At 48.4% G+C, this 15,980-nt stretch overlaps 24 non-coding genes across 24 annotated transcripts; all 24 read right to left on the reverse strand.

The window, feature by feature from the left end:
• Positions 1 to 133: 133 nt before the first annotated feature.
• Positions 134 to 206, reverse strand: Trnak-uuu. The gene has a single exon. It is a non-coding gene; the product is annotated as a tRNA-Lys (tRNA).
• A 528-nt stretch (positions 207 to 734) lies between these two features.
• On the reverse strand, positions 735 to 807 carry Trnaf-gaa. Its single transcript has one exon. It is a non-coding gene; the product is annotated as a tRNA-Phe (tRNA).
• Positions 808 to 4,492: 3,685 nt separating this feature from the next.
• On the reverse strand, positions 4,493 to 4,574 carry Trnas-cga. The gene has a single exon. It is a non-coding gene; the product is annotated as a tRNA-Ser (tRNA).
• A 138-nt stretch (positions 4,575 to 4,712) lies between these two features.
• On the reverse strand, positions 4,713 to 4,785 carry Trnak-uuu. Its single transcript has one exon. It is a non-coding gene; the product is annotated as a tRNA-Lys (tRNA).
• A 528-nt stretch (positions 4,786 to 5,313) lies between these two features.
• On the reverse strand, positions 5,314 to 5,386 carry Trnaf-gaa. Its single transcript has one exon. It is a non-coding gene; the product is annotated as a tRNA-Phe (tRNA).
• Positions 5,387 to 5,944: 558 nt separating this feature from the next.
• Positions 5,945 to 6,026, reverse strand: Trnas-uga. Its single transcript has one exon. It is a non-coding gene; the product is annotated as a tRNA-Ser (tRNA).
• Positions 6,027 to 6,717: 691 nt separating this feature from the next.
• On the reverse strand, positions 6,718 to 6,799 carry Trnas-cga. Its single transcript has one exon. It is a non-coding gene; the product is annotated as a tRNA-Ser (tRNA).
• A 138-nt stretch (positions 6,800 to 6,937) lies between these two features.
• On the reverse strand, positions 6,938 to 7,010 carry Trnak-uuu. The gene has a single exon. It is a non-coding gene; the product is annotated as a tRNA-Lys (tRNA).
• A 528-nt stretch (positions 7,011 to 7,538) lies between these two features.
• Trnaf-gaa lies at positions 7,539 to 7,611 on the reverse strand. Its single transcript has one exon. It is a non-coding gene; the product is annotated as a tRNA-Phe (tRNA).
• A 558-nt stretch (positions 7,612 to 8,169) lies between these two features.
• Positions 8,170 to 8,251, reverse strand: Trnas-uga. The gene has a single exon. It is a non-coding gene; the product is annotated as a tRNA-Ser (tRNA).
• A 691-nt stretch (positions 8,252 to 8,942) lies between these two features.
• Positions 8,943 to 9,024, reverse strand: Trnas-cga. The gene has a single exon. It is a non-coding gene; the product is annotated as a tRNA-Ser (tRNA).
• A 138-nt stretch (positions 9,025 to 9,162) lies between these two features.
• Positions 9,163 to 9,235, reverse strand: Trnak-uuu. Its single transcript has one exon. It is a non-coding gene; the product is annotated as a tRNA-Lys (tRNA).
• A 528-nt stretch (positions 9,236 to 9,763) lies between these two features.
• Positions 9,764 to 9,836, reverse strand: Trnaf-gaa. The gene has a single exon. It is a non-coding gene; the product is annotated as a tRNA-Phe (tRNA).
• Positions 9,837 to 10,394: 558 nt separating this feature from the next.
• Trnas-uga lies at positions 10,395 to 10,476 on the reverse strand. The gene has a single exon. It is a non-coding gene; the product is annotated as a tRNA-Ser (tRNA).
• A 691-nt stretch (positions 10,477 to 11,167) lies between these two features.
• Trnas-cga lies at positions 11,168 to 11,249 on the reverse strand. The gene has a single exon. It is a non-coding gene; the product is annotated as a tRNA-Ser (tRNA).
• Positions 11,250 to 11,387: 138 nt separating this feature from the next.
• Trnak-uuu lies at positions 11,388 to 11,460 on the reverse strand. Its single transcript has one exon. It is a non-coding gene; the product is annotated as a tRNA-Lys (tRNA).
• A 528-nt stretch (positions 11,461 to 11,988) lies between these two features.
• Trnaf-gaa lies at positions 11,989 to 12,061 on the reverse strand. Its single transcript has one exon. It is a non-coding gene; the product is annotated as a tRNA-Phe (tRNA).
• A 558-nt stretch (positions 12,062 to 12,619) lies between these two features.
• Positions 12,620 to 12,701, reverse strand: Trnas-uga. Its single transcript has one exon. It is a non-coding gene; the product is annotated as a tRNA-Ser (tRNA).
• A 691-nt stretch (positions 12,702 to 13,392) lies between these two features.
• Trnas-cga lies at positions 13,393 to 13,474 on the reverse strand. The gene has a single exon. It is a non-coding gene; the product is annotated as a tRNA-Ser (tRNA).
• A 138-nt stretch (positions 13,475 to 13,612) lies between these two features.
• On the reverse strand, positions 13,613 to 13,685 carry Trnak-uuu. Its single transcript has one exon. It is a non-coding gene; the product is annotated as a tRNA-Lys (tRNA).
• Positions 13,686 to 14,213: 528 nt separating this feature from the next.
• Trnaf-gaa lies at positions 14,214 to 14,286 on the reverse strand. Its single transcript has one exon. It is a non-coding gene; the product is annotated as a tRNA-Phe (tRNA).
• A 558-nt stretch (positions 14,287 to 14,844) lies between these two features.
• On the reverse strand, positions 14,845 to 14,926 carry Trnas-uga. The gene has a single exon. It is a non-coding gene; the product is annotated as a tRNA-Ser (tRNA).
• A 691-nt stretch (positions 14,927 to 15,617) lies between these two features.
• Positions 15,618 to 15,699, reverse strand: Trnas-cga. Its single transcript has one exon. It is a non-coding gene; the product is annotated as a tRNA-Ser (tRNA).
• A 138-nt stretch (positions 15,700 to 15,837) lies between these two features.
• Positions 15,838 to 15,910, reverse strand: Trnak-uuu. Its single transcript has one exon. It is a non-coding gene; the product is annotated as a tRNA-Lys (tRNA).
• Between the last annotated feature and the right edge of the window lie 70 nt (positions 15,911 to 15,980).

The raw sequence follows: 15,980 nt of genomic DNA on the forward strand, positions 1-15,980 counted from the left end.
GCGCGGTGTTGTCCCGACACATGCAACTGCTACTGTTTAAAGCACTGTGGTGTCAGAAACAGGCGTAGCTGCATTATTTTCCGTAGCGTTTCCACCGCTACCAGACGAATCGCTACCAAAGTATTAAAATTTCCGCCCGGACAGGGACTTGAACCCTGGACCCTTAGGTTAAAAGCCTAATGCTCTACCGACTGAGCTATCCGGGCTCACGCGACGCTGTGAAACCTCCCACGATGCACAACTCACGTCCTTTACTGCTGTGCAATCGCTGCATGGGGCCGTTACTAATAAAACGTCGCCTAAATGCTGTCTGCAAACTTATCGCGATAAGCTCGTAACACACTACCGAAGACTGCTGACACACGATGCAACAACAAATTGCAGGAGTCGTTACGTCTCATACGTTGGAGCAGCGAATTTACATGTTTTGTCGACACTCACTGGGCAATTGGAAAATTCGCAAGCATTTCGAATGCAATGTTTCCCACGTTTTCGCTCATTTCACGGTTCCGTTGAAGACGTTCTTCACCACCTGACACAGAAAAAGGAACGCAGTCGGTAGGACTTTTTTGATTCTTTTGCTTCTAAGGGAGTCAGTTGTCTAGTGAGTTCCTCTTATGGCATGCACTAGACAACCAGAACACCTACAGGAGAGAGTCATTGTTGTTGTCAGCGGTAGTTGCATTATCACCAACGCAGAGCAATTCCATTGGCGTCGCATCAAAACGAGTACCTGCCGAAACCCGGGATCGAACCAGGGACCTTTAGATCTTCAGTCTAACGCTCTCCCAACTGAGCTATTTCGGCTGACGTTGAACGGTGCTGTTTGCATGTGTTCGTCAAACTCTGCCTCGTTGCCAATTTCACAGTCACCTTCGTCTGATAAGACACAGGGACGCTGAAAGGCGAGCAGCCGATGCAGTGAAGTCCCACACACATTTCTTCTGCTTCCATCATCGTAACAAGCAAACATGTCGACTCGATTCGTGTAATATTCACTTCGCTGACTTCACGTGACGCCGCGCTGGCGCTAGAAAACCCGTGCTATATCGATGCCAGGGGCAACTCATGTGCAGAGAACGACACAAGAAGGAGTGAGCCTCTCCACCGTATGAGAGGCAGTTTCTAGCAGATACACACGGTAAAACATTCGACTTGCGTTAGCTCATAAATTGCTACACGTCATCGTCTGCAAGCTAAAATGGACTGTGAGACGAGGAGATGAGCTGCGGCTTCTGGACGCGACTGTAACGCTGCGCCCTGGATCAAATAGTACTGCACATTGCTGGTGACCCACGTGTTTAGTAGTGACGCAACTGCTAGGATGCAGCTGAAACGTCCATCTTTTGAGAGCGAGAAAATTTTCGCAGTCGGCAGGACTCGAACCTACGCTCCCAGAGGGAATCTGATTTCAAGTCAGACGCCTTAACCACTTTTTTTTTTTTTTTTTTTTCTTCTTTTACTTTTTTTTTTTTTTTTTTTTTTTTTTTTTTTTTTTTATTTTTTTTATTTTTTTGCTCTCCTTCATGCGCCTTCTTCGGCGAGCTTCAGTGCCCCACTTGTTGTTGTTGTTTTTAATGGGTAATGAAACGAAATTGCCTCTTGAAGACAATGTTAGAAAATTGTAAATAGTAATCCGAATTGATTACGGTGAAAATAACTCTCTCTATAATACTATTGACTGCATTAACAGAACGCAAAATATTCTTCCATTAGAATTTAAACAAAAGTGAGAGAGAAGCAAAAATAAAAAGTAAGATAGGAAATTAAACTTCTTCAGTGATGCACGTCTTTTGCATGAGAATAGTTTTTCCTTACTATTCTTGTGCTGTGGCATGACTCCTGTTACTTCGTGGGAAAACATGCTTTTTCGGGGTTCTGTTGAGGCCTTCACGGCTACCGTATCGGTCCCGGGGCACACGAAGTCCCCACCGTACTTCACCCTCAACAGCAATCCCCTACTTTCGCAGTCTGTCTTGTGCGGTCGATTTCATATTATTTAGGTATTAACCGATGCCTTGTTTCTGAAACAAAATTTGCATCATATTTCCGAACTTCTTTTTATGGTCTTTGTTCCGGTATATTTTGAAGTATTCGTCTTTCATATATTCTCGATATTCTCGTAAATTATCATTGCCTTTGTTGTTAACAACATAATTGACAAAATTTCCGAATAGCCACAAGATGACATTGTTTTTTTGTGGTGGAAAGGAAATTTCTTCTGGGAAGAGTATATCGTTTAATGTGATTTCTCTTCCATCGGTCCGTTTGAGAAAAGCGACTTGCAATACAATGTCATTCCAAATATTCTTGTATCCATTACAGATGAAGCGATGCTTTAAGGAGTCCAAATTGTGACATTTTGGGCACACATTGGTTGCTTGTAGTCCTATTGAATACAGTTTTTCATTGGTACTAATAATGTCGTTGACAACTTTGTACCATGACGCTTGCACTTCCGGAGTCAGTGTTTTGTTATTTATATTTGCCCATATTTTTTCCCAGTTTTTGTTTGGATACTTCAGCTCCATTTTATTTTGGTTTTCGCGTGATCGTAACTTCTCTACTATATATTTACTTGTCCTCTTATTTTTGTCTGTTAAAATGCATGTCAAGTAGCTTAATTCTACATAAAAATCCTTAATATGCTTCAGGTTGTAGTTTATGTTGTGAACATCTACTGGCGGCTGCATGCTTCCGGGTTTGAGAAGGTCAAATAGAGCGGCAGTTATGCTGTTCGGCTGTGTTTCTATAAGTTTTAGCGTTCTTTTAATGAAGAGGGCAGTGTTTTTCCTCCGAAGGTCTGTCAGCCCTAGGCCTCCGTTTTCGGGTCTCGATGTAGTCGTTCCTACTGCTACTCTAAAAATATGGCCTTTCCATACGTATCTACAGATTGTGCTCATTATAGATTTCACTATGTCTGGAGGTGTGGGTAAGATCTGAGCGACATATGCAGCTTTCGAAAGAACTGCACAGTTGATTAGTTTAATTCTTTGCTTGATATTTAAGTCTCTCGTTTCATGCAGTATTAAGCTGCCTCTGATTTTTCCTAACACCTGTTTCCAATTAGCTGCCGTCGTTCTTAATGGGCAACTGTAAAAAGTTATGCCCAAAGCAGTGTGACGGTCCACCCTGCTTGCCCACGGTAGCTGCACATTGTCAAGACCATGTAAATTTAAAAAGGAACTTTTCGTTTCATTTATCCTCGCACCAGTTGCCGTGCAATAAAGCAATAACTTGTCTGTTAGCTGGGCACAGTCATCATCGCTCCTTACTAGAACCCCCACATCGTCAGCGTATGCATTTGTAACCGTCTTCAGCCCAGCTATTGTTATGCCTTCTAAGGTTGTGTTCAAAAGCCGTAAAAGGGGTTCCAGAGAAACCACATAAAACAACATGGACAAAGGACTTCCCTGAGGAACTCCACTAGATATCAATACTTCATTAGTATATTGTCCATTGATCGAGATTTTGGTTCGTATGCCTCTGACGATGTTCATTAAAACCGCTAAGTTGCCATCATTGAAACCTATGTGTTGCAAGATGCTGAACAGATATCCGTAGTTGACTCTGTCAAACGCTTTAGCAAAATCAATGAAGGCAATGCCTCCATCCGCTGACGATGATGAGAAAATAGAAATAATGTCTCGATATTCACATACAGACTTAAAAATGGTACGTCGAGGGAGACACGTCTGGTGGCATCCAATGACTTTTCCTAAAATCGGTACCATTCGTTCTTTAATTACACGCGCAACTACCTTGTAATCTGAGTTCATCAGACCACTCGGCCACGACTGCCGTTGGCAGAAGCGACTCCCGACAAGTGAAACCGCCACCTTTACAAGCAATCTGATGGCAGAAAACGGCGTGGCCTCACTCTTTTCCGTAGGGTTTCCATTAGCCGTTACGAAAGTGTATTAATTTTCGCCCAGACAGGGACTTGAACCCAGGACCCTTTGTTTGAAAGCCTAACGCTCTACCGACTCAGCTATGCGGGCCCACGCACGAGCATTATCGTACAGCTGCGTGGTGTGCGAGTGATTCGCATGTTGTAATTACTGGCTTATGGCTCCAATGGCGACTTCACCGACTTCCCACTGACGCACCGCTGACGCTAGTTTTCTGTCGTCTTAAAACGATGGGCATACCTCCAAGCAACTGCGAGATCTTATGAAAAGAAACGCTGCACCACTGCCTTAGCCGCGCTCGAATGATTGAATTGCGATTCTTAAAAAGAAATGAATGTTCGCTCTGTCCAACACTTTCGAGCACATCTGTGTACTCACGATCTCAGCGACGGCTTTCTGCAGTCCCAGCATCAGCGCGAGGTGAACCGATGGCCACAGTAAGCAGCGGTCGTCGCGAAACTCAGTATTCTTAAACGGAAACTTTCGTCTTGTTGAGAATGGCGTCACTGGTTTGCACCCGCATTCGCCCACGCATGTCACAGGTGTGCGAAAATTTTTGCTCCTCTTTACGCAAAATCGCACGCAGCCGGTAGGATTCGAACCTACGCTCCCAGAGGGAATCTGATTTCGAGTCAGACGCCTTAACCACTCGGCCACGACTGCCGGTAGCGCGGTGTTGTCCCGACACATGCAACTGCTACTGTTTAAAGCACTGTGGTGTCAGAAACAGGCGTAGCTGCATTATTTTCCGTAGCGTTTCCACCGCTACCAGACGAATCGCTACCAAAGTATTAAAATTTCCGCCCGGACAGGGACTTGAACCCTGGACCCTTAGGTTAAAAGCCTAATGCTCTACCGACTGAGCTATCCGGGCTCACGTGACGCTGTGAAACCTCCCACGATGCACAACTCACGTCCTTTACTGCTGTGCAATCGCTGCATGGGGCCGTTACTAATAAAACGTCGCCTAAATGCTGTCTGCAAACTTATCGCGATAAGCTCGTAACACACTACCGAAGACTGCTGACACACGATGCAACAACAAATTGCAGGAGTCGTTACGTCTCATACGTTGGAGCAGCGAATTTACATGTTTTGTCGACACTCACTGGGCAATTGGAAAATTCGCAAGCATTTCGAATGCAATGTTTCCCACGTTTTCGCTCATTTCACGGTTCCGTTGAAGACGTTCTTCACCACCTGACACAGAAAAAGGAACGCAGTCGGTAGGACTTTTTTGATTCTTTTGCTTCTAAGGGAGTCAGTTGTCTAGTGAGTTCCTCTTATGGCATGCACTAGACAACCAGAACACCTACAGGAGAGAGTCATTGTTGTTGTCAGCGGTAGTTGCATTATCACCAACGCAGAGCAATTCCATTGGCGTCGCATCAAAACGAGTACCTGCCGAAACCCGGGATCGAACCAGGGACCTTTAGATCTTCAGTCTAACGCTCTCCCAACTGAGCTATTTCGGCTGACGTTGAACGGTGCTGTTTGCATGTGTTCGTCAAACTCTGCCTCGTTGCCAATTTCACAGTCACCTTCGTCTGATAAGACACAGGGACGCTGAAAGGCGAGCAGCCGATGCAGTGAAGTCCCACACACATTTCTTCTGCTTCCATCATCGTAACAAGCAAACATGTCGACTCGATTCGTGTAATATTCACTTCGCTGACTTCACGTGACGCCGCGCTGGCGCTAGAAAACCCGTGCTATATCGATGCCAGGGGCAACTCATGTGCAGAGAACGACACAAGAAGGAGTGAGCCTCTCCACCGTATGAGAGGCAGTTTCTAGCAGATACACACGGTAAAACATTCGACTTGCGTTAGCTCATAAATTGCTACACGTCATCGTCTGCAAGCTAAAATGGACTGTGAGACGAGGAGATGAGCTGCGGCTTCTGGACGCGACTGTAACGCTGCGCCCTGGATCAAATAGTACTGCACATTGCTGGTGACCCACGTGTTTAGTAGTGACGCAACTGCTAGGATGCAGCTGAAACGTCCATCTTTTGAGAGCGAGAAAATTTTCGCAGTCGGCAGGACTCGAACCTACGCTCCCAGAGGGAATCTGATTTCAAGTCAGACGCCTTAACCACTCGGCCACGACTGCCGTTGGCAGAAGCGACTCCCGACAAGTGAAACCGCCACCTTTACAAGCAATCTGATGGCAGAAAACGGCGTGGCCTCACTCTTTTCCGTAGGGTTTCCATTAGCCGTTACGAAAGTGTATTAATTTTCGCCCAGACAGGGACTTGAACCCAGGACCCTTTGTTTGAAAGCCTAACGCTCTACCGACTCAGCTATGCGGGCCCACGCACGAGCATTATCGTACAGCTGCGTGGTGTGCGAGTGATTCGCATGTTGTAATTACTGGCTTATGGCTCCAATGGCGACTTCACCGACTTCCCACTGACGCACCGCTGACGCTAGTTTTCTGTCGTCTTAAAACGATGGGCATACCTCCAAGCAACTGCGAGATCTTATGAAAAGAAACGCTGCACCACTGCCTTAGCCGCGCTCGAATGATTGAATTGCGATTCTTAAAAAGAAATGAATGTTCGCTCTGTCCAACACTTTCGAGCACATCTGTGTACTCACGATCTCAGCGACGGCTTTCTGCAGTCCCAGCATCAGCGCGAGGTGAACCGATGGCCACAGTAAGCAGCGGTCGTCGCGAAACTCAGTATTCTTAAACGGAAACTTTCGTCTTGTTGAGAATGGCGTCACTGGTTTGCACCCGCATTCGCCCACGCATGTCACAGGTGTGCGAAAATTTTTGCTCCTCTTTACGCAAAATCGCACGCAGCCGGTAGGATTCGAACCTACGCTCCCAGAGGGAATCTGATTTCGAGTCAGACGCCTTAACCACTCGGCCACGACTGCCGGTAGCGCGGTGTTGTCCCGACACATGCAACTGCTACTGTTTAAAGCACTGTGGTGTCAGAAACAGGCGTAGCTGCATTATTTTCCGTAGCGTTTCCACCGCTACCAGACGAATCGCTACCAAAGTATTAAAATTTCCGCCCGGACAGGGACTTGAACCCTGGACCCTTAGGTTAAAAGCCTAATGCTCTACCGACTGAGCTATCCGGGCTCACGCGACGCTGTGAAACCTCCCACGATGCACAACTCACGTCCTTTACTGCTGTGCAATCGCTGCATGGGGCCGTTACTAATAAAACGTCGCCTAAATGCTGTCTGCAAACTTATCGCGATAAGCTCGTAACACACTACCGAAGACTGCTGACACACGATGCAACAACAAATTGCAGGAGTCGTTACGTCTCATACGTTGGAGCAGCGAATTTACATGTTTTGTCGACACTCACTGGGCAATTGGAAAATTCGCAAGCATTTCGAATGCAATGTTTCCCACGTTTTCGCTCATTTCACGGTTCCGTTGAAGACGTTCTTCACCACCTGACACAGAAAAAGGAACGCAGTCGGTAGGACTTTTTTGATTCTTTTGCTTCTAAGGGAGTCAGTTGTCTAGTGAGTTCCTCTTATGGCATGCACTAGACAACCAGAACACCTACAGGAGAGAGTCATTGTTGTTGTCAGCGGTAGTTGCATTATCACCAACGCAGAGCAATTCCATTGGCGTCGCATCAAAACGAGTACCTGCCGAAACCCGGGATCGAACCAGGGACCTTTAGATCTTCAGTCTAACGCTCTCCCAACTGAGCTATTTCGGCTGACGTTGAACGGTGCTGTTTGCATGTGTTCGTCAAACTCTGCCTCGTTGCCAATTTCACAGTCACCTTCGTCTGATAAGACACAGGGACGCTGAAAGGCGAGCAGCCGATGCAGTGAAGTCCCACACACATTTCTTCTGCTTCCATCATCGTAACAAGCAAACATGTCGACTCGATTCGTGTAATATTCACTTCGCTGACTTCACGTGACGCCGCGCTGGCGCTAGAAAACCCGTGCTATATCGATGCCAGGGGCAACTCATGTGCAGAGAACGACACAAGAAGGAGTGAGCCTCTCCACCGTATGAGAGGCAGTTTCTAGCAGATACACACGGTAAAACATTCGACTTGCGTTAGCTCATAAATTGCTACACGTCATCGTCTGCAAGCTAAAATGGACTGTGAGACGAGGAGATGAGCTGCGGCTTCTGGACGCGACTGTAACGCTGCGCCCTGGATCAAATAGTACTGCACATTGCTGGTGACCCACGTGTTTAGTAGTGACGCAACTGCTAGGATGCAGCTGAAACGTCCATCTTTTGAGAGCGAGAAAATTTTCGCAGTCGGCAGGACTCGAACCTACGCTCCCAGAGGGAATCTGATTTCAAGTCAGACGCCTTAACCACTCGGCCACGACTGCCGTTGGCAGAAGCGACTCCCGACAAGTGAAACCGCCACCTTTACAAGCAATCTGATGGCAGAAAACGGCGTGGCCTCACTCTTTTCCGTAGGGTTTCCATTAGCCGTTACGAAAGTGTATTAATTTTCGCCCAGACAGGGACTTGAACCCAGGACCCTTTGTTTGAAAGCCTAACGCTCTACCGACTCAGCTATGCGGGCCCACGCACGAGCATTATCGTACAGCTGCGTGGTGTGCGAGTGATTCGCATGTTGTAATTACTGGCTTATGGCTCCAATGGCGACTTCACCGACTTCCCACTGACGCACCGCTGACGCTAGTTTTCTGTCGTCTTAAAACGATGGGCATACCTCCAAGCAACTGCGAGATCTTATGAAAAGAAACGCTGCACCACTGCCTTAGCCGCGCTCGAATGATTGAATTGCGATTCTTAAAAAGAAATGAATGTTCGCTCTGTCCAACACTTTCGAGCACATCTGTGTACTCACGATCTCAGCGACGGCTTTCTGCAGTCCCAGCATCAGCGCGAGGTGAACCGATGGCCACAGTAAGCAGCGGTCGTCGCGAAACTCAGTATTCTTAAACGGAAACTTTCGTCTTGTTGAGAATGGCGTCACTGGTTTGCACCCGCATTCGCCCACGCATGTCACAGGTGTGCGAAAATTTTTGCTCCTCTTTACGCAAAATCGCACGCAGCCGGTAGGATTCGAACCTACGCTCCCAGAGGGAATCTGATTTCGAGTCAGACGCCTTAACCACTCGGCCACGACTGCCGGTAGCGCGGTGTTGTCCCGACACATGCAACTGCTACTGTTTAAAGCACTGTGGTGTCAGAAACAGGCGTAGCTGCATTATTTTCCGTAGCGTTTCCACCGCTACCAGACGAATCGCTACCAAAGTATTAAAATTTCCGCCCGGACAGGGACTTGAACCCTGGACCCTTAGGTTAAAAGCCTAATGCTCTACCGACTGAGCTATCCGGGCTCACGTGACGCTGTGAAACCTCCCACGATGCACAACTCACGTCCTTTACTGCTGTGCAATCGCTGCATGGGGCCGTTACTAATAAAACGTCGCCTAAATGCTGTCTGCAAACTTATCGCGATAAGCTCGTAACACACTACCGAAGACTGCTGACACACGATGCAACAACAAATTGCAGGAGTCGTTACGTCTCATACGTTGGAGCAGCGAATTTACATGTTTTGTCGACACTCACTGGGCAATTGGAAAATTCGCAAGCATTTCGAATGCAATGTTTCCCACGTTTTCGCTCATTTCACGGTTCCGTTGAAGACGTTCTTCACCACCTGACACAGAAAAAGGAACGCAGTCGGTAGGACTTTTTTGATTCTTTTGCTTCTAAGGGAGTCAGTTGTCTAGTGAGTTCCTCTTATGGCATGCACTAGACAACCAGAACACCTACAGGAGAGAGTCATTGTTGTTGTCAGCGGTAGTTGCATTATCACCAACGCAGAGCAATTCCATTGGCGTCGCATCAAAACGAGTACCTGCCGAAACCCGGGATCGAACCAGGGACCTTTAGATCTTCAGTCTAACGCTCTCCCAACTGAGCTATTTCGGCTGACGTTGAACGGTGCTGTTTGCATGTGTTCGTCAAACTCTGCCTCGTTGCCAATTTCACAGTCACCTTCGTCTGATAAGACACAGGGACGCTGAAAGGCGAGCAGCCGATGCAGTGAAGTCCCACACACATTTCTTCTGCTTCCATCATCGTAACAAGCAAACATGTCGACTCGATTCGTGTAATATTCACTTCGCTGACTTCACGTGACGCCGCGCTGGCGCTAGAAAACCCGTGCTATATCGATGCCAGGGGCAACTCATGTGCAGAGAACGACACAAGAAGGAGTGAGCCTCTCCACCGTATGAGAGGCAGTTTCTAGCAGATACACACGGTAAAACATTCGACTTGCGTTAGCTCATAAATTGCTACACGTCATCGTCTGCAAGCTAAAATGGACTGTGAGACGAGGAGATGAGCTGCGGCTTCTGGACGCGACTGTAACGCTGCGCCCTGGATCAAATAGTACTGCACATTGCTGGTGACCCACGTGTTTAGTAGTGACGCAACTGCTAGGATGCAGCTGAAACGTCCATCTTTTGAGAGCGAGAAAATTTTCGCAGTCGGCAGGACTCGAACCTACGCTCCCAGAGGGAATCTGATTTCAAGTCAGACGCCTTAACCACTCGGCCACGACTGCCGTTGGCAGAAGCGACTCCCGACAAGTGAAACCGCCACCTTTACAAGCAATCTGATGGCAGAAAACGGCGTGGCCTCACTCTTTTCCGTAGGGTTTCCATTAGCCGTTACGAAAGTGTATTAATTTTCGCCCAGACAGGGACTTGAACCCAGGACCCTTTGTTTGAAAGCCTAACGCTCTACCGACTCAGCTATGCGGGCCCACGCACGAGCATTATCGTACAGCTGCGTGGTGTGCGAGTGATTCGCATGTTGTAATTACTGGCTTATGGCTCCAATGGCGACTTCACCGACTTCCCACTGACGCACCGCTGACGCTAGTTTTCTGTCGTCTTAAAACGATGGGCATACCTCCAAGCAACTGCGAGATCTTATGAAAAGAAACGCTGCACCACTGCCTTAGCCGCGCTCGAATGATTGAATTGCGATTCTTAAAAAGAAATGAATGTTCGCTCTGTCCAACACTTTCGAGCACATCTGTGTACTCACGATCTCAGCGACGGCTTTCTGCAGTCCCAGCATCAGCGCGAGGTGAACCGATGGCCACAGTAAGCAGCGGTCGTCGCGAAACTCAGTATTCTTAAACGGAAACTTTCGTCTTGTTGAGAATGGCGTCACTGGTTTGCACCCGCATTCGCCCACGCATGTCACAGGTGTGCGAAAATTTTTGCTCCTCTTTACGCAAAATCGCACGCAGCCGGTAGGATTCGAACCTACGCTCCCAGAGGGAATCTGATTTCGAGTCAGACGCCTTAACCACTCGGCCACGACTGCCGGTAGCGCGGTGTTGTCCCGACACATGCAACTGCTACTGTTTAAAGCACTGTGGTGTCAGAAACAGGCGTAGCTGCATTATTTTCCGTAGCGTTTCCACCGCTACCAGACGAATCGCTACCAAAGTATTAAAATTTCCGCCCGGACAGGGACTTGAACCCTGGACCCTTAGGTTAAAAGCCTAATGCTCTACCGACTGAGCTATCCGGGCTCACGCGACGCTGTGAAACCTCCCACGATGCACAACTCACGTCCTTTACTGCTGTGCAATCGCTGCATGGGGCCGTTACTAATAAAACGTCGCCTAAATGCTGTCTGCAAACTTATCGCGATAAGCTCGTAACACACTACCGAAGACTGCTGACACACGATGCAACAACAAATTGCAGGAGTCGTTACGTCTCATACGTTGGAGCAGCGAATTTACATGTTTTGTCGACACTCACTGGGCAATTGGAAAATTCGCAAGCATTTCGAATGCAATGTTTCCCACGTTTTCGCTCATTTCACGGTTCCGTTGAAGACGTTCTTCACCACCTGACACAGAAAAAGGAACGCAGTCGGTAGGACTTTTTTGATTCTTTTGCTTCTAAGGGAGTCAGTTGTCTAGTGAGTTCCTCTTATGGCATGCACTAGACAACCAGAACACCTACAGGAGAGAGTCATTGTTGTTGTCAGCGGTAGTTGCATTATCACCAACGCAGAGCAATTCCATTGGCGTCGCATCAAAACGAGTACCTGCCGAAACCCGGGATCGAACCAGGGACCTTTAGATCTTCAGTCTAACGCTCTCCCAACTGAGCTATTTCGGCTGACGTTGAACGGTGCTGTTTGCATGTGTTCGTCAAACTCTGCCTCGTTGCCAATTTCACAGTCACCTTCGTCTGATAAGACACAGGGACGCTGAAAGGCGAGCAGCCGATGCAGTGAAGTCCCACACACATTTCTTCTGCTTCCATCATCGTAACAAGCAAACATGTCGACTCGATTCGTGTAATATTCACTTCGCTGACTTCACGTGACGCCGCGCTGGCGCTAGAAAACCCGTGCTATATCGATGCCAGGGGCAACTCATGTGCAGAGAACGACACAAGAAGGAGTGAGCCTCTCCACCGTATGAGAGGCAGTTTCTAGCAGATACACACGGTAAAACATTCGACTTGCGTTAGCTCATAAATTGCTACACGTCATCGTCTGCAAGCTAAAATGGACTGTGAGACGAGGAGATGAGCTGCGGCTTCTGGACGCGACTGTAACGCTGCGCCCTGGATCAAATAGTACTGCACATTGCTGGTGACCCACGTGTTTAGTAGTGACGCAACTGCTAGGATGCAGCTGAAACGTCCATCTTTTGAGAGCGAGAAAATTTTCGCAGTCGGCAGGACTCGAACCTACGCTCCCAGAGGGAATCTGATTTCAAGTCAGACGCCTTAACCACTCGGCCACGACTGCCGTTGGCAGAAGCGACTCCCGACAAGTGAAACCGCCACCTTTACAAGCAATCTGATGGCAGAAAACGGCGTGGCCTCACTCTTTTCCGTAGGGTTTCCATTAGCCGTTACGAAAGTGTATTAATTTTCGCCCAGACAGGGACTTGAACCCAGGACCCTTTGTTTGAAAGCCTAACGCTCTACCGACTCAGCTATGCGGGCCCACGCACGAGCATTATCGTACAGCTGCGTGGTGTGCGAGTGATTCGCATGTTGTAATTACTGGCTTATGGCTCCAATGGCGACTTCACCGACTTCCCACTGACGCACCGCTGACGCTAGTTTTCTGTCGTCTTAAAACGATGGGCATACCTCCAAGCAACTGCGAGATCTTATGAAAAGAAACGCTGCACCACTGCCTTAGCCGCGCTCGAATGATTGAATTGCGATTCTTAAAAAGAAATGAATGTTCGCTCTGTCCAACACTTTCGAGCACATCTGTGTACTCACGATCTCAGCGACGGCTTTCTGCAGTCCCAGCATCAGCGCGAGGTGAACCGATGGCCACAGTAAGCAGCGGTCGTCGCGAAACTCAGTATTCTTAAACGGAAACTTTCGTCTTGTTGAGAATGGCGTCACTGGTTTGCACCCGCATTCGCCCACGCATGTCACAGGTGTGCGAAAATTTTTGCTCCTCTTTACGCAAAATCGCACGCAGCCGGTAGGATTCGAACCTACGCTCCCAGAGGGAATCTGATTTCGAGTCAGACGCCTTAACCACTCGGCCACGACTGCCGGTAGCGCGGTGTTGTCCCGACACATGCAACTGCTACTGTTTAAAGCACTGTGGTGTCAGAAACAGGCGTAGCTGCATTATTTTCCGTAGCGTTTCCACCGCTACCAGACGAATCGCTACCAAAGTATTAAAATTTCCGCCCGGACAGGGACTTGAACCCTGGACCCTTAGGTTAAAAGCCTAATGCTCTACCGACTGAGCTATCCGGGCTCACGCGACGCTGTGAAACCTCCCACGATGCACAACTCACGTCCTTTACTGCTGTGCAATCGCTGCATGGGGCCGTTACTAATAAAACGTCGCCTAAATGCTGTCTGCAAACTTATCGCGATAAGCTCGTAACACACTACCGAAGACTGCTGACACACGATGCAACAACAAATTGCAGGAGTCGTTACGTCTCATACGTTGGAGCAGCGAATTTACATGTTTTGTCGACACTCACTGGGCAATTGGAAAATTCGCAAGCATTTCGAATGCAATGTTTCCCACGTTTTCGCTCATTTCACGGTTCCGTTGAAGACGTTCTTCACCACCTGACACAGAAAAAGGAACGCAGTCGGTAGGACTTTTTTGATTCTTTTGCTTCTAAGGGAGTCAGTTGTCTAGTGAGTTCCTCTTATGGCATGCACTAGACAACCAGAACACCTACAGGAGAGAGTCATTGTTGTTGTCAGCGGTAGTTGCATTATCACCAACGCAGAGCAATTCCATTGGCGTCGCATCAAAACGAGTACCTGCCGAAACCCGGGATCGAACCAGGGACCTTTAGATCTTCAGTCTAACGCTCTCCCAACTGAGCTATTTCGGCTGACGTTGAACGGTGCTGTTTGCATGTGTTCGTCAAACTCTGCCTCGTTGCCAATTTCACAGTCACCTTCGTCTGATAAGACACAGGGACGCTGAAAGGCGAGCAGCCGATGCAGTGAAGTCCCACACACATTTCTTCTGCTTCCATCATCGTAACAAGCAAACATGTCGACTCGATTCGTGTAATATTCACTTCGCTGACTTCACGTGACGCCGCGCTGGCGCTAGAAAACCCGTGCTATATCGATGCCAGGGGCAACTCATGTGCAGAGAACGACACAAGAAGGAGTGAGCCTCTCCACCGTATGAGAGGCAGTTTCTAGCAGATACACACGGTAAAACATTCGACTTGCGTTAGCTCATAAATTGCTACACGTCATCGTCTGCAAGCTAAAATGGACTGTGAGACGAGGAGATGAGCTGCGGCTTCTGGACGCGACTGTAACGCTGCGCCCTGGATCAAATAGTACTGCACATTGCTGGTGACCCACGTGTTTAGTAGTGACGCAACTGCTAGGATGCAGCTGAAACGTCCATCTTTTGAGAGCGAGAAAATTTTCGCAGTCGGCAGGACTCGAACCTACGCTCCCAGAGGGAATCTGATTTCAAGTCAGACGCCTTAACCACTCGGCCACGACTGCCGTTGGCAGAAGCGACTCCCGACAAGTGAAACCGCCACCTTTACAAGCAATCTGATGGCAGAAAACGGCGTGGCCTCACTCTTTTCCGTAGGGTTTCCATTAGCCGTTACGAAAGTGTATTAATTTTCGCCCAGACAGGGACTTGAACCCAGGACCCTTTGTTTGAAAGCCTAACGCTCTACCGACTCAGCTATGCGGGCCCACGCACGAGCATTATCGTACAGCTGCGTGGTGTGCGAGTGATTCGCATGTTGTAATTACTGGCTTATGGCTCCAATGGCGACTTCACCGACTTCCCACTGACGCACCGCTGACGCTAGTTTTCTGTCGTCTTAAAACGATGGGCATACCTCCAAGCAACTGCGAGATCTTATGAAAAGAAACGCTGCACCACTGCCTTAGCCGCGCTCGAATGATTGAATTGCGATTCTTAAAAAGAAATGAATGTTCGCTCTGTCCAACACTTTCGAGCACATCTGTGTACTCACGATCTCAGCGACGGCTTTCTGCAGTCCCAGCATCAGCGCGAGGTGAACCGATGGCCACAGTAAGCAGCGGTCGTCGCGAAACTCAGTATTCTTAAACGGAAACTTTCGTCTTGTTGAGAATGGCGTCACTGGTTTGCACCCGCATTCGCCCACGCATGTCACAGGTGTGCGAAAATTTTTGCTCCTCTTTACGCAAAATCGCACGCAGCCGGTAGGATTCGAACCTACGCTCCCAGAGGGAATCTGATTTCGAGTCAGACGCCTTAACCACTCGGCCACGACTGCCGGTAGCGCGGTGTTGTCCCGACACATGCAACTGCTACTGTTTAAAGCACTGTGGTGTCAGAAACAGGCGTAGCTGCATTATTTTCCGTAGCGTTTCCACCGCTACCAGACGAATCGCTACCAAAGTATTAAAATTTCCGCCCGGACAGGGACTTGAACCCTGGACCCTTAGGTTAAAAGCCTAATGCTCTACCGACTGAGCTATCCGGGCTCACGCGACGCTGTGAAACCTCCCACGATGCACAACTCACGTCCTTTACTGCTGTGCAATCGCTGCATGG

This window comes from Schistocerca americana, chromosome 3, assembly GCF_021461395.2.
Source record: "Schistocerca americana isolate TAMUIC-IGC-003095 chromosome 3, iqSchAmer2.1, whole genome shotgun sequence".
Lineage (NCBI taxonomy): Eukaryota > Metazoa > Arthropoda > Insecta > Orthoptera > Acrididae > Schistocerca > Schistocerca americana.